Source organism: Salvelinus fontinalis, chromosome 12 (genome assembly GCF_029448725.1).
Source record: "Salvelinus fontinalis isolate EN_2023a chromosome 12, ASM2944872v1, whole genome shotgun sequence".
Lineage (NCBI taxonomy): Eukaryota > Metazoa > Chordata > Actinopteri > Salmoniformes > Salmonidae > Salvelinus > Salvelinus fontinalis.
In genome coordinates, this window is record NC_074676.1 from 2,004,332 (window position 1) to 2,019,842 (window position 15,511).

General features: G+C 43.7%; 1 protein-coding gene across 2 annotated transcripts in view; it reads left to right on the forward strand.

Moving 5' to 3' along the window:
- LOC129866607 (tetraspanin-18-like) overlaps nucleotides 1-15,511 on the forward strand; it is a 107,330-nt gene that overhangs the window by 43,564 nt on the left and 48,255 nt on the right. The window contains exon 2 of one of the 2 annotated variants that reach the window (XM_055939363.1): nucleotides 149-369. The exons of the other annotated variant lie outside the window; for it this stretch is intronic. The gene's annotated coding sequence lies outside the window, so the exon portion shown is untranslated. The remainder of the gene's footprint in view (nucleotides 1-148; nucleotides 370-15,511) is intronic. 2 annotated transcript variants of the gene reach the window in all.

Here is a 15,511-nt window from a genome sequence, read left to right on the forward strand (position 1 = left end):
ATGTGCACAACGTTTGTAGCTTCACGGTCGTTTTGTTGTTTTGTTTGTTTGTAATAGTGTTTTTTCGTTTCATGTTTATCTTCGTTCGTTTAATTAAAAGAGAAGATGTATTTATATCCAGCTGCGCCTTGGTCCTCATTCTCTCCAGTACACGATCGTGACAGAATTACCCACCATAGGACCAAGCGGCATGGAAGGCGGCAACAGGACCTACCCATAAAGGATTTCTGGACATGGGAGGAGATACTGGATGGTAAGGGGCCGTGGGATCAACCTGGAGAATATCGCCTCCCTCGTGAAGAGCTGGAGGCAGCGAAAGCCGAGAGGAGGCGATATGAGGAGGCAGCACGGAGACAAGGCTGGAAGCCCGTGAGTACAACCCAAAAATTTCTTGGGGGGGGCCTTAAAGGGAGTGTGGCGAAGTCAGGTAGGAAACCTGCGCCTACTCCCTGTACTTACCGTGGAGAGCGAGAGTACGGGCAGACACCGTGTTACGCAGTAGAGCGCACGGTGTCTCCTGTACGCGTGCATAGCCCGGTTCGGTACATTGCAGCTCCACGTATCGGCCGGGCTAGACTGAGCGTTGAGCCATATGTCATGAAGCCGGCCCAACGCATCTGGTCACCAGTGCGTCTTCTCGGGCCGGCGTACATGGCACCAGCCTAACGCATGGTGTCCCCGGTTCGCCTACATAGGCCGGTGCGGGTTATTCCACCTCCCCGCACTGGTCAGGCGACGGGGAGCAGAGAACCAGGTAAGGTTGGGCAGGCTCGGCGTTCAAGGGAGCCAGTACGCCTGCACGGTCCGGTATTTCCGGCGCCACCTCCCCGCCCCAACCCAGTACCACCAGTGCCTCCTCCACGCACTAGCTATATGGTGCGTGTCTCCAGCCCTTTACCACCAGTGTCTAAACCACGCACCAAGCCTCCTGTGTGTCCCCAGAGTCCTGTGCGTCCTGTTGCTGCTTCCCGCACTAGCCCTGAGATGCGTGTCCCCAGCCCGGTGCCACCAGTCCCGGCACCACGCACCAGGCCTACAGTGCGCCTCAGCCGGCAGGAGTCTGCCGTCTGCACTGCAATGACTGAACTGCCTGTCTCCCCAGCGCCATCTGAGCCATCCGTCTCCCCAGCGCCATCTGAGCCATCCGTCTCCCCAGCGCCATCTGAGCCATCCGTCTGCAATGAGCCTGCAAAGCCGCCCGTCTGCCATGAGCCTGCAAAGCCGCCCGTCTGCCATGAGCCCACTGAGCCGTCCGCCAGACAGGAGCCGCTAGAGCCGCCAGCCAGACAGGAGCCACTAGAGCCGTCCGTCAGACAGGATCTGCCAGAGCCGCCAACCAGACAGGATCTGCCAGAGCCGCCAACCAGACAGGAGCAGCCAGATCAGTCAGCCAGCCATGAGCAGCCAGATCCGTCAGCTAGCCATGAGCAGCCAGATCCGTCAGCTAGCCATGAGCAGCCAGATCCGTCAGCTAGCCATGAGCAGCCAGATCCGTCAGCTAGCCATGAGCAGCCAGATCCGTCAGTTAGCCATGAGCAGCCAGATCCGTCAGCTAGCCATGAGCAGCCAGATCCGTCAGCTAGCCATGAGCAGCCAGATCCGTCAGCTAGCCATGAGCAGCCAGATCCGTCAGCTAGCCATGAGCAGCCAGATCCGTCAGCTAGCCATGAGCAGCCAGATCCGTCAGCTAGCCATGAGCAGCCAGATCCGTCAGCCAGCCATGAGCAGCCAGATCCGTCAGCCAGCCATGAGCAGCCAGATCCGTCAGCCAGCCATGAGCAGCCAGATCAGTTAGCCAGCCATGAGCAGCCAGATCAGTTAGCCAGCCATGAGCAGCCAGATCCGTTAGCCAGCCATGAGCAGCCAGATCTGTCAGCCAGCCATGGGCCGTCCCTCAGTCCGGAGCTGCAGTCCCTCAGTCCGGAGCTGCAGTCCCTCAGTCTGGAGCTGCCATTCCTCAGTCCGGAGCTGCCCCTTACCCTGGTGCTGCCCCTTACCCTGGTGCTGCCCCTTACCCTGGTACTGCCCCTGACCCTGGTACTGTCCCTGACCCTAGTACTGCCCCTGACCCTGGTACTGCCTCTTACCCTGGTACTGCCCCTTAGTCCGGAACTGCCCCTGAATGCAATGGGGTTAATGTGGAGGGGGGTCGTTTGGAGAAAGCCTAGGAGGTGTTTAGGTACTGTGGTGACGAGGGGACTACGACCAGAGCCGGAGCCGCCACCGTGGAGGGGAGCCCACCCAGACCCTCCCCTAGACTGTGTATGGTGCGCCCGGAGTTCGCGCCTCAAGGGGGGGGTTATGTCACGCCCTGGCCTTATTATTCTTTGTTTTCTTTATTATTTTAGTTAGGTCAGGGTGTGACATGGGGGAATGTTTATGTTTTGTTAGTTTTGGGTGTTTATTTGGTAAAGGGGTTATGGTGTATAGTATATGGGTTTGTGTGGAGTACATGTTTCTAGTATTGTCTATGTATTTTTAGTTGTCTAGGAGAGTCTATGGTTACCTGAATGAGTTCCCAATTAGAGACAGCTGATTTCGGTTGTCTCTGATTGGGAGCCTTATTTAGGGTAGCCATAGGCTCTCATTGGTTGTGGGTAATTGTCTATGTCAGAACGTTTGTAGCCTGTTTGTATGTGCACAACGTTTGTAGCTTCACGGTCGTTTTGTTGTTTTGTTTGTTTGTAATAGTGTTTTTTCGTTTCATGTTTATCTTCGTTCGTTTAATTAAAAGAGAAGATGTATTCATATCCAGCTGCGCCTTGGTCCTCATTCTCTCCAGTACACGATCGTGACACAGCCCTCACGGTGATCTCCCCTGTCAATGTATCTTTGTTAGATACTGTGTAGAAGACATGAATAACAATTATTTTTAGCCAGAAAATATAGTTTGCAAGCATAACTTAACCAAGCTAACGAAAATACAGACATTCTCAGGTAGATTCTGTCAACGTTACATCATTTTACGAAGTAACTAGCTAGCTACAGTTAATAGTTAAATTAGCTAGCTAATATGTTATTTCTAGCTAACGTTATCTGTCACTGACTTGGTACTCACCTTCATAGTTGTCTATGTAGCTTCCTATATACATCTTGAACCCATTTTCATTCTTGATAGCTGGAGTCTGATGCTGATTTAAGAATTTGATGTACATCATTAATATTAATTTGAGGCAAGTCCTGAAGACACCAAGTAAAAAACTGCGACATAGTGGAGCAACGTTATATCGTCAATAAGAACTAGACTGACTTCCGTTCTATAGTATGCGCCACTGGAAATTGCCACACCGGTAGGAAGTGTGTTTAGAATGTTCGATCATGGAATGTGCATAAGGGCTCTTGCAATGTATACTGTAGGAGTGTTAGCTCAGCAAGACAATTCTGTTCACACTGCCATGCTTTAAGGGGGGCAACTGTCGGGCGGGAGTCGTGAGCTACTTCCGGAGATAGCGGTCGAGACGTAGCAAGTACGCAAGTTTACATTTGAGTAATATGTGTAGCTGACGGTATTTTTACCGAAAGTGTAGTAAGTGTGAAAAGGCACTTAGAGTAAACCAAGAGATTGGAGGGAATGCAACCTGGATTGTTTCTCTCTCTTTATCGCCCCCACCCTCTTTCTCTCTCACTCTTTCTGTATATCTCTCTCCCTCAGTATCTCTGTCTGTCTCTCTGAGTGTAACTTCAGACGATTTGGATGGTGGGTGTACAAGTATCTTTAAGTAAAGGGGGAATGGTATAACTCTGGATCACACTGTTGAGTGTCCTGATTTATCCTGGTTTCATCTTTCACTGCTGAGATAATCCTGCAGATAGTACTGTCACAGTGGGCATACCGATGACATACCACACCTCTGTCATGTCAGACAGGGTAAAGCTACCGTCGTCACGGTGTGCTCTGTCATATGGACCCCTGCCCTGCTCCAGAGCTGCCTGGGAAATCAGACAGAATCCTGGATTATTGTCTGCCATAGTGGGTACACCACAGCTGTGTCACACTCACACTGCACTCTAGCGACTGTCATGTCAGGCAGTGTAACGACATCACTGGCATGCTGTGCTCTCTCATATGGTGCTTTACTGTCACATTGTCGACCCTTTGTCAGAAGAACACACATTTCTGTACACAAGACACTTAGCTGATCCAAAGACAGAAGGAGGGGGGGGTCTAGATTAGAATCATAGCCAGTCCAAAGAGATGAGGAGAATTGTATAACTCCTGGAACATGTTCTTCTTCCATTCTAAGGAGATAAGGAAAGTTCTTGGACCATTGTACATATGTTTCTTCCATTCTAGTTTCCACTTAAAGGAGGAGAGCGCAGGAATCTTCAGGCCTCTGTTAGTTATCCCTGATCCCTGAAGTCAAAGCAGTCTCTTAAGCACATGTTAAACCACATCTGTTCTCCATTTAAACCAGAGTCTCATTTAAATCTGGTCTTAACATAACACATGATGTTAGAACATGTCGGGACTGAGAAGACCATAAAGGTTCACCAGAACTAATACCAAGAGAAGTGAAACAGTCCTTATCACAATCATTTTGTTGTATGGAGACTATAGATGTTTAGAAGCCTTGCAAGCCATTTGCGTTATTCTCCCATTTCTAATGTTTTGTTTGTTTTGTGGGGGGACACCAAGATTTACATTATGGTACTATTGTTGTTGTTTTCTGGACAGACCGACCTGTCTCTAGGATGACCTTATTCCTCTCTTCCACTTTTCTCTCCGGTCCATCGGGCGCTCACATGGTGTTTGTTTAGCTGTGCTGACTAACAGTGTGGTAAACATCTGAAAACCTCAAAGACCAGAACAGACCAGGACTGAGGGAGCACTAAAGGAGAAACACACTTTCTGGCTCTGAGGGACCATCTGCCACTCACTCTCATAATTAAAACCAGTAGAAGACCTTTGTGTTTTCGTTCTTTTACAAACAGGCCTAATTTTCTTTAAGTCCTTCTTGGCAGCCCATGTGTATCACAGACTGCAACAAACACAGGGATTGTTTAACTGTTAGCAGACTGGACGTGCTATGGTCATCCAAGACCTATAGCTATCTCCATCCAGATCTATAGTCATCTGGCCTGAAATGTCACAGCACACACAAACCCATTGTCCTCTTTAAACTGGGATAATAAGAGGTGACAGACTACTGATCTATCCCAATACTGTATCTACAAGGTATAGGCTACAGATATACTGCGCATACAGAACAGTAATGACAGGATACACTTAATTGACCAGTACAGTGGAGGAATAAATCACCTATTTAACACACATCCTAACATACTGTATGTAAAGGAAATGTCACCAAGAGCATTTAGCCAATAATCAATCATGTATAATAGTAATCGATCATGTGGAAAGCCAGCTTTATGTATTGAAAGCTAGCTAGTGCATTAGGCCTAGTACCAGCCCACTACCCAAGGCCCTGTGTGTCTGGTTGTCATTGTTCATGGTTTTATCTGCATACCTCAGTGTGTGCGCCATGAAAACCAGCCCCCATCATCTCTCCTCTTTTCTTTTCTCCTCTTCTCTCTTTCCATTTCCACTCCCCCTTTTTAAGAGTTGCAGCTGAGCAAGCTTTCTAGGCTGAGCATGACTTGCAAGAGGGAATAAAAAAGAAGAATGCAGTGTAAACAACATTAGGTAGCAAAGACCTATTAGGGACTATAATCAATCTCATGTGTCCTAAATTTACAATGATCCGAAATGTTCCTCAGTGAGCTGGATAGAGAGGAATGTAGAGGCCATAGGAGGGCGTTTCACAGACTCTCAGCTGAGGGCATAGATGATATTCCAGGATTGACTAGGGTGAGACTGTAATACGCAAACCACACCGGCCACGTGGCGTGCGCGAGCGTTTCAAAATAAATGTACACATAAGTTATTACAATCATTTCACCCACACTGTTTGCTCGCTTGAACGAGCGTCTGCGTAGCCAAGCGCTGAAATAGAACTTAGTTCCATTTGAGACACTATCAGGAAGATACAAATCCACATGGACGCTTGAAAGACAAACGAGGAGAGATTAATGAAAGATTACTAACTAAAAACTCTCTAGGTTTCCTTTGTTATCTGTGGATTAATCGTCGGAGTAGAGAAACACGATTTTATATGACTCCGGATCCAAATTCTTCAAGGATCCAGCATTAGAATTATTATTTTATCAAAATGTGGCATTTTTTGGCAGAAATGCCTCTGGAACATGTGAACTTTCATGTGCCTTAATATATGACATCTGTAAATACAAATAAAATTGTTAAATTACGAGCCTGGTTGGTTTAGCCATGGAAAAGGAAGGAACATTCCTGCTAGCCATAATGGATGGGCAGGACATGCTGAGAGATGAGTTCGGATTGGTCTGCCATATAGCTGCTTCTGTCTATAACATGAGCTGCTCAGTATGTGTAGATAATCCTTGAAATCACAGCTTTTTTGAAAGGTATAATGTTATCCATCTAGAACTGCAAAAGTGTTGCTACTTCTCTCAATAACATTGCTGCCCTGAATTTAGCAGGCATTATCGACAAAGATCAGTGGCAGAAGGTTGTGATGGACTACTTTCTGCACACGGTCAGTGTGAACCGGAGTGACTTGACACAACGCGATACAAGCTGTAGTTAAAAACAAAACGAAAACGACACAGGACGTCTTACTTAGTTAATGGGTTCCAGGCTGCCGTGAAGCGTTCATCCATGTATAAGAGTCTAGCTACATTTTGATATATTATATGTTGCTAATTTTGTCAGAAAGTCGTTTTCATTGCAATTTAAAGCGTTCTGTTAGCTAGCTAGCGAACATTAGCTTGGTGGCTAGCTAGCTAATGTTACGTGTATGATCTATGTCGTAATATTATTTGTATCTCAGAAATCCATTTGATTTGCTAGTTATAGCCTAATGCTAGCTAGCTAGCTAACATTGAACCTAGTTCATACTACAGCATTTCATGTATGGTGACTAGCTATGACAATCCGTTTGTACTGTATGGGTTGGGATTATGGTTCATTGTTTAGCTAGCTAGCTAGCTACATGTCTGAACAAAAGACTCCACGTTTCCAGATGATTACACGACCCATCATGTTAGCCAGGTGTGTCTGGGGGTGATTATAGCTATCTATTGTATTTCATGAACATGTCTTGACAATATTGATCTATCCACTTAGTTAGATGTGGCTGGGGAGTGGTTATAGCTTATCTTTCACATGACCCATCAATTTAAACAAGTGTGTCTGGGTAAGCATCATCTAATAATTATCCAATATTTATTCAATATTTTTCTGGACACTTTCTATTTCTGATATTGCTACTATGCAAATATGCAAGAACCTATTTCACTGTACCGTTTACACCTGTATCCTGTGCATGTGAAAAATACACTTAGATGTTATTTTATATAGTACCGGTATGTGTTTACCAGAGACATTAATGTGAAGAACAACATGACCTGCACCAAAGTCAGATTAGGATATAGGCCAAGAAAAGTGTATTTTTGCCTGGAGTTTTTCCTTATTCTAGACTACTACTTTCACCACTTTTTTAGTTTTAAAAACTTTGGTTGTTTACTACACTACCTTATTCACTCTGTTTAGCACATGGCCTCACATGTGAACACTTAAAGAGATGGGTGGGGCTAAGGCTTAAGAGGGTGTGAACAATGCTGAATAGGTGTGTAGACAAAGATTAATTCTCCAGTAGTTTTACCAAAACATTCATGGGCCATTTTTGCAAACGTGGGGTTACAAATCTATCAACTTTCAAAGCAGAATGACTTTCTCATTGTTCTTCAACTGCAGATTGTGATATACCATTTTGTAGCTGAGTCTTTACTTTTATCCAATGTGAAAAACACCATTTAACATTTTGCAAAAAAACAAATCGAGGTGGTTGGTCACATATGCATGTCAGGTCAAATAACAACAAAACAGCTAGCTAGCTAAATGTCCATGAATGTTTCATGTGTGTTTCGACCTGCCCCAAAATGAATAGAATTGATTCACAGTTGATTTGGGTATTTTAACCTGCGTGTCATGATTGCGTCTGGCAGGGATAGACAAAATCAACATGCACACGATGGCGTACGCGGACACACACCGACCACCACGTACCTCCCTCTTGCTACTGACAGCCTGCCTCAGCCCGCAGCTCTTCGAGAAGGACTCAGTCAGTCAGTATGTCATAGTCTCTGTGATGTTTTAAGCTGTGTACCTCTGAAGCTTTATAGCTAGGGCTTGTGATGGAAATGGTTAAGGTGCTCCTGTTCAACATCATCTTGCAGGGCTGTGGGTAGGGAAGGAATGGGGGAAGAGTTTAACTTCCCCAGCCCCCTCTGAGTCTGTGGTAATGAACTTTTACTTTGGCGTGGGGAGAGAGGGAGGGAGAGGTAGGGAGGGAGAGTTGGGTGGAGTGAGGCTGTTTCTAGCTCCCGGCAACCTTGCTTGCTATGTTTTTGTAACCCTCTCTCTGAGAGTTCCAACTCCTAATTGTGTCCTACGGGCCCGCGCTCTCACTGTTCACAGCCTTTCCTGTCCCTCGCAGCGATCTGCTTCCCTCCCTCTCCTTCACCCTCCCCCTCCCCCTGTCCAACATTACCAACATTCATTCAGCCCATTCCCTCAGTGATCCTCACCCTCTTCTTTCCTCTCCCTCCCTCTCCTTCCCTTGCCTCAGCCCCCTCCAACCTCACTCCTTCAGCCTGCTGCTTCGACAGGTTTTCCCCCTTTAATCGCTCCACTGCAAAGCTTCACTGTTGTTGTGATGGCCCCCATGTCATTGCAACCTGGAAATGTCTATCACTGTGTTTTCAACAATCTAAAAGCACAGCAAAGTTCAATTGGTAATACAATGTCAGATATTTTGTTTATTTATACAACAGATTGTGTTATCACTGTGCTTCATCTAATAGCAAAATCAAATGACCTAGATTGCATTTGAGATTACGTTAAAGGTGCAATATGCAGAAATTGCTCTGCTAAAATTCTAATTGTTTTGATAATTTGTGTTTATGTGACAAAACATGCAATGTGTAGTGTCATGGTATCATGGTATCATGTAAACTGCTGTGAAATATATTTTCAATAACCAAAAATATTGTATTTTTTCAGCTGTTTGAAGCTGGTGTACAACACAGAAAGTAAAACTCGCAAAAACAAAACTTAACGGGAAGCATAGAAATAGAGCACATAGAACATATGTATTTTTTGTTGTGTTACTGCCTGAATTATTATTGTGTTACCAAGTGGGATTAAAATGGATTTAATTGTAATTTTTTTGTCAACGATCTACACAAAATACTCTGTCAAAGTGGAAGAAAAATTCTAACGTGTAAAAAAAAAAAGAATAAGAATAAACATATCTTGATTATGTAACTATTCAACCCCCTGAGTCAATACATGTTAGAATCACCAGTGATTACAGCTGTCAGTCTTTCTCGGTAAGTCTCTAAGAGCAGTGCACCGGAATATTGCAACATTTGCCATTCATTATTTTCAAAATTCTTTAAGCTCTGTCAAATTGATTGTTTATAATTGCTAGACTACAATTTTCAGCTCTAGACTTAGATTTTCAAGCAGACTTAAGTCAAAACTGTAACTCGGCAACTCATGAACATTTATTGCCTTCTTGGTAAGCAACTCCAGTGTACATTTCCCCTTGTGTTTTAGGTTATTGTCCTGCTGAAAGGTGAATTAATCTCCCAGTGTCTGGTGGAAAGCAGACTGAACCAGGTTTTCCTTTAGTATTTTGTCTGTGTTAGCTCAATTCAATTTTGTATCCTGAAAAACTCCCCAGTCCATAATGATTACAAGCATACCCATAACATGATGCAGCCATCACTATGCTAGTAAATATGGAGAGTGGTACTCTGGAATGTGTTGTATTAGATTTGCCCCAAACATAACTTTGTATTCAGGACAAAAAGTTAACTGCTTTGCCACATTATTTGCAGTATTACTTTAGTGCCTTGTTGCAAACAGATGCATGTTTTTGAAGGGGTGTGAATACTTTCTGAAGGCACTCCTTCTGGTTGAAGGTTCCTCGTCAACCAGTAAATTTCAATCACAGATTCAACTACAAAGACCAGCGAGGTTTCCCAATACCTGGCAAAGAAGGGCACCTATTGGTAGATGGGGGGGAAGAAGACATTGAATATCCCTTTGAGCATGGTGCATGGTATTAATTACACTTTTGATGGTGTGTCAATACAACCAGTCACTACAAAGATGCAGTCATCCTTCCTAACTCAGTTGCCGGAGAGGAAGGAAACCACTCAGGGATTTCACCATGAGGCCAATGATGAATTTAAAACAGTTACAGAGTTTAATGGCTGAGGATGGATCAACAAATTTGTATTAATTCTACAACACTAACCTAATTGACAGAGTGAAAAGAAGGAAGCCTGTACAGAATAAATATATTTATTGACTCAGAATCAAAATAAATATTGACTCACCGCTGTAATCATGACTGCCATAGGTGATTATAACATGTATTGAAACACGGGGTGTGAATACATTTTTCATTTTCAAAAAATGTGCAAACATTTCTGAAACATATTTTCACTTTTTCATGATGTAGTTTTGTGTGTAGATGGATGAGATTTTTAAAATATTGAATCAATTGTGAAATCCGGTGGTATCACAACAAAATGTGGAATAAATCCAGGGGTATGAATACTTTCTGAAGTGCTATTTGCCTGGAAATTGCAGACTTGCATTTGCAGAACTCATGCTATGCAAGGGAAATGCACTCATGCAGGTACAGCCCAATGTTGGAGAAGGTGTGGAAAGACTCTAGAGAACCCACCATTATTTGAATGGGCTGGGTGTCACTGGCGTTTTGGGTAGGTAGCTTGGACCTTTGCTACCCCATTGTGAATAGGGTTGGACTTAGAGACCACTACTCTAACTACAATGTACTGCAACTTTTGTTTGTATTTTTATGTAAGTGTTCAGTGTTTATGATTATTTATTATTTTGATGATGTGATATGTTTTGTATTTGAACATATACACTATCTATACAAAAGTATGTGGACACCCCTTCAAATTAGTGGATTCAGCTATTTCAGCCACACCCGTTGCCGACAGGTATCAAATTGAGAACACAGCCATGCAATCTCCATAGACAAACATTGACACTTTAATGGCCTTACTGAAGAGCTCAGTGACTTTCAACGTGGCACCGTCATAGGATGCCACCTTTCCAACAAGTCAGTTCATCAGATTTCTGCACTGCTAGAGCTGCCCCGGAGCAACAACGGCTCCTAGATGTTGTGGTAGGCTACACAAGCTCACAGAAGAGGACCACCAAGTGCTGAAGTGTGTAGCCCGTATAAATGGTCTTTCCTCAGTTGCAACACTCACTACCGAGTTACAAACTGCCTCTGGAAGCAATGTCAGCACAAGATCTGTTTGTCGGGAGCTTCATGAAATGGATTTCCATGGCCGAGCAGCCACACAAGCCTAAGTTCACCATGCACAATGCCAAGCGTCGGCTGGAGTGGTGTAAAGTTTGCCCGCCATTGGACTCTGGAGCAGTGGAAACACGTTCTCTGGAGTGATGAATCACACTTTACCATCTGGCAGTTCGACTGACTAATCTGGGTTTGGCGGAAGTCAGGAGAACGCTACCTGCCCCGAATGCATAGTGCCAACTGTAACGTTTGGTAGAGGAGGAATAATGGTCTGGGGCTGTTTTTCATGGTTTGGCCTTAGTTCCAGTGAAGGAAAATCAACGCTACAGCATACAATGACATTCTGTGCTTCCAACTTTGTGGCGACAGTTTTGGGAAGGCCCTTTCTGGTTTCCGCATGGCAATGACCCCGTGCAAAAAACGATGTCCATACAGAAATGGTTTGTCGAGATCGGTGTGGAAGTACTTGACTGGCCTGCACAAAGCTCTGACCTCAACCCCATCGAACACCTTTGGGATGAATTGGAACGTTGACTGTGAGCCAGGCCTAATCACCCAACATCAGTGCCTGACCTCACTAATGCTCTTGTGGCTGAATGGAAGCAAGTCCCCGCAGCAATGTTCCAACATCTAGTGGAAAGCCTTCCCAGAAGAGTGGAGGCTGTTATAGCAGCAAAGGGGGGGACCACCTCCATATTAATGCCCATGATTTTGGAATGCGATGCTCGACGAACAGGTGTCCACATACTTTTGGTCATGTAGTGTATATGTAAATTATTGAGCTGCTATCTTTGCCATGACTTATCTCAGTCCTCAGCAAAATGACATTTTAGCAGGACAGTGTGTTTTTTGATCAATGTTTTGATGCTTCTGAGGAGCACCGTCTGGTGTTGTGTTGACACCTGTAGTCCGTCTGAAAAGTACAAAAGAATTTGACAAATAAATAACCATTTCAGACATGAATTTATTGCTGTTGCATGCATTTATTGAGTGTAAAAACCGGTCTGAGCGCATTCCATTCTGTTGATCATGTCATTTCACTACACTCAGAAAAACAGAGTTAGAAAGGAACAATGCTGAAGTTGTGGACCTACTGTACCCTAAAAATGATCTGATGCCCCTTCCTCAGTCTGGTCCTCTCCACCCTCCATGTCACATGTCAATCCTTGGTTCTCTTCACCCACTGATGTACCTCCTCCACAGATGGATATTCTGAGAATTGCCTCAGTCTTGGTGGTCTTCAGTTTAATGTGTGTTCTCATAAGAGCCAAAATTGTAGTCAAAACCATCAGCCAAGCAGCCCTATGGTAGAAGTCTATAAGGGTTTGTGAGGAGTTTGTTGAATTCTGACATATTACATACATTGTGTTTTTTATCCTAGGAAGGGTGGACAACATTCACACTTGGGTTACTTCATCACAAACTTACAGTGCATATGGTTATGGACCTACATCTGTAGGCCATAGGCTACAATAAAGGATCATTTGGACAATGTGGCCTACCTTCAAGTGAGGATAGTCACATATGGATGATGGGTTCACAGACTTGAACTGTTCCTTGTTGGGAATGCAAGGTGTCAAGTGTCGATTCCCTTTCCAGCAACTTTCACTGAAATAGTAGAGCATTACCCACTTCCGGATAATGACAAAATAATAATATATAATCTTTTAGGAATGCCCCCACATTTGTGATGAACATTAAGGGGAAAGGAGGAGGGGCATAGGAAATGACTTGTCTGTTTGTCTGATGGACAATGAATGAAGAGAGTATGGATAGATGTAGAGAGCAGGAACAAGAGGGAGAGACAGACAGGGAGATGAGGCTTAAGAGAGATTATGAGATGTGAATAAAGAAGGGACAGACAAGTCATTTCCTATGCCCCTCCTTGTTTCCTCTTAATGTTATCCACACTCTCTTCATTCATCTATCCACACTCTCTTCATTCATCTATCCATACTCTCTTCATTCATCTATCCATACTCTCTTCATTCATCTATCCATACTCTCTTCATTCATCTATCCATACTCTCTTCATTCATCTATCCATACTCTCTTCATTCATCTATCCATACTCTCGTCATTCATCTATCCACACTCTCTTCATTCATCTATCCACACTCTCTTCATTCATCTATCCATACTCTCTTCATTCATCTATCCATACTCTCTTCATTCATCTATCCATACTCTCGTCATTCATCTATCCATACTCTCTTCATTCATCTATCCATACTCTCTTCATTCATCTATCCATACTCTCTTCATTCATATAACCATCCAAGACACAAATGTAACTCTTTATCATGCTTTTTTACTAAGAACTTTAGCTACCTAGTTGGCTAACGTTAGGTCTTAGCTTATGATCACAAACTTCAATCATTCATCATGATCGATAAATGATTGATAATCTGAAAATCCCAAATAGCCTACTTCATTGACTTTGTAAACAACACCATTTTTAAATAATGATCGATTGTGTTTACCTTGTCATGTTGATTTTCCTTTATCATTTGTTCAATAACTAGCAACAAGAGAAGAGATTTCAAGGAGCTCTGTGAAGAAGTCTCGTTTAAGTCAGGTTCTCTCACCGGTTCATTTCAAACGAGGCTGCGAAACTGTGCATCTCCCGCAGTTTGTGGCAGGCACGAGTGAACTCCGAACTCTGTTCCCGGGATTCCCTCTCTAATGTTCTTCCTATATAGCGAGCATTTACTTTGTCAAAGGGAATGTCCAAACTCAATCAGTGCGGCTTTGAATGTTGCTGCGTTACTCATGGGTGTGGTTTTGCACCAAGTTTGGTGTGGACAAAAAGGACACCCCTCACCATCTAAATGGCTTAAGGGGCAATGGAAACCTGTGAGACTGCAGCTCCATAAATACCTAAAGGAGTTACTTTGATGCTGATTGAAGGTGTGGAGTCTGTCTTCTTTTCCACACTAGAGGCAGATATTACATCAACGGGTAGCTGGCGGCATGGCTGTTAGTCAAAGTGACCGTCATGTCAGACGACATGTGCCTGGTGTAATTATAGGAGACATTCACAGATGTTAGAGAGGTGAGGTCTCAGTAGAACAGGACACACTTCACCAGCCTTTGGCCCAATCCCAAATTGACCTTTGCCCTTGCGGAGATCTGAAAGGATCTGATCGGCATCTTTGATGATGACACGTTCTAGGCATTTGTGAACGTTTGCTTCCATTTGCCTCCATCTTTGAATAGAGGAAGATATATTTAGATACATTTGCATCTCTACTGAAAATGCATGGAATCCCTGACAATATTCCACAAATGCATGGCTATGATATCTAGTAGCCAAAGTGGTTTCTAATTCGGCTTCTTAAATTACATCTTTACGCATTGATCAATGGAGAAATTTTTTGGGGCACACCAAACCAAAATTTGGGAAGTGATAGAATTTAAATTGTGATGGGGAGTAATTGATTGCACCTAATTGCAACATTCTGTGATATAAAGAGCACATGTTCAGCTTCATAATCACAGAGGGAAGTACAGATAAATACTTTTTAAAATGTGCATTTATTACATATGCACATGAAAGACATGGAGTCACTATGTGACTGATAATGTATCATGTTTGTAGTCATTTTTGTAGTCATTTAAATGCATGTTCGTGCTTCTGGTATGTGTCAAGTAAAATAAAAAGGCATTTTGGTAAAAGGTGTCGTAGCTGCGGCAGCCTACGAAATGTTTCCAAATGTATCTAAAATAAAATACAGAAATATCTCATTTACATAAGTATTCACACCCGAGTCCATACGTGTTAGAATTGCCTTTGGCAGCGATTACAGCTGGGAGTCTTTCCGGGTAAGACTTTAAGAGCTTTGTACACCTGGATTGTACAATATTTGCACATTCTTCAAGCTCTGTCATGTTGGTGTTGATCATTGCTAGACAGCCATTTTCAAGTCTTGCCATAGATTTTCAAGCCGATTTAAGTCAAAACTGTAACTAGGCCACTTAGTCTGTTTGTCTGGTGGACGATGAATGAAGAGAGAATCGATAGATGAAGAGAGCAGGAACAAGAGGGAGAGAGAGAGAGAGAGAGATGAGGCTTCAGTGTCGTCTTGGTAAGCAACTCCAGT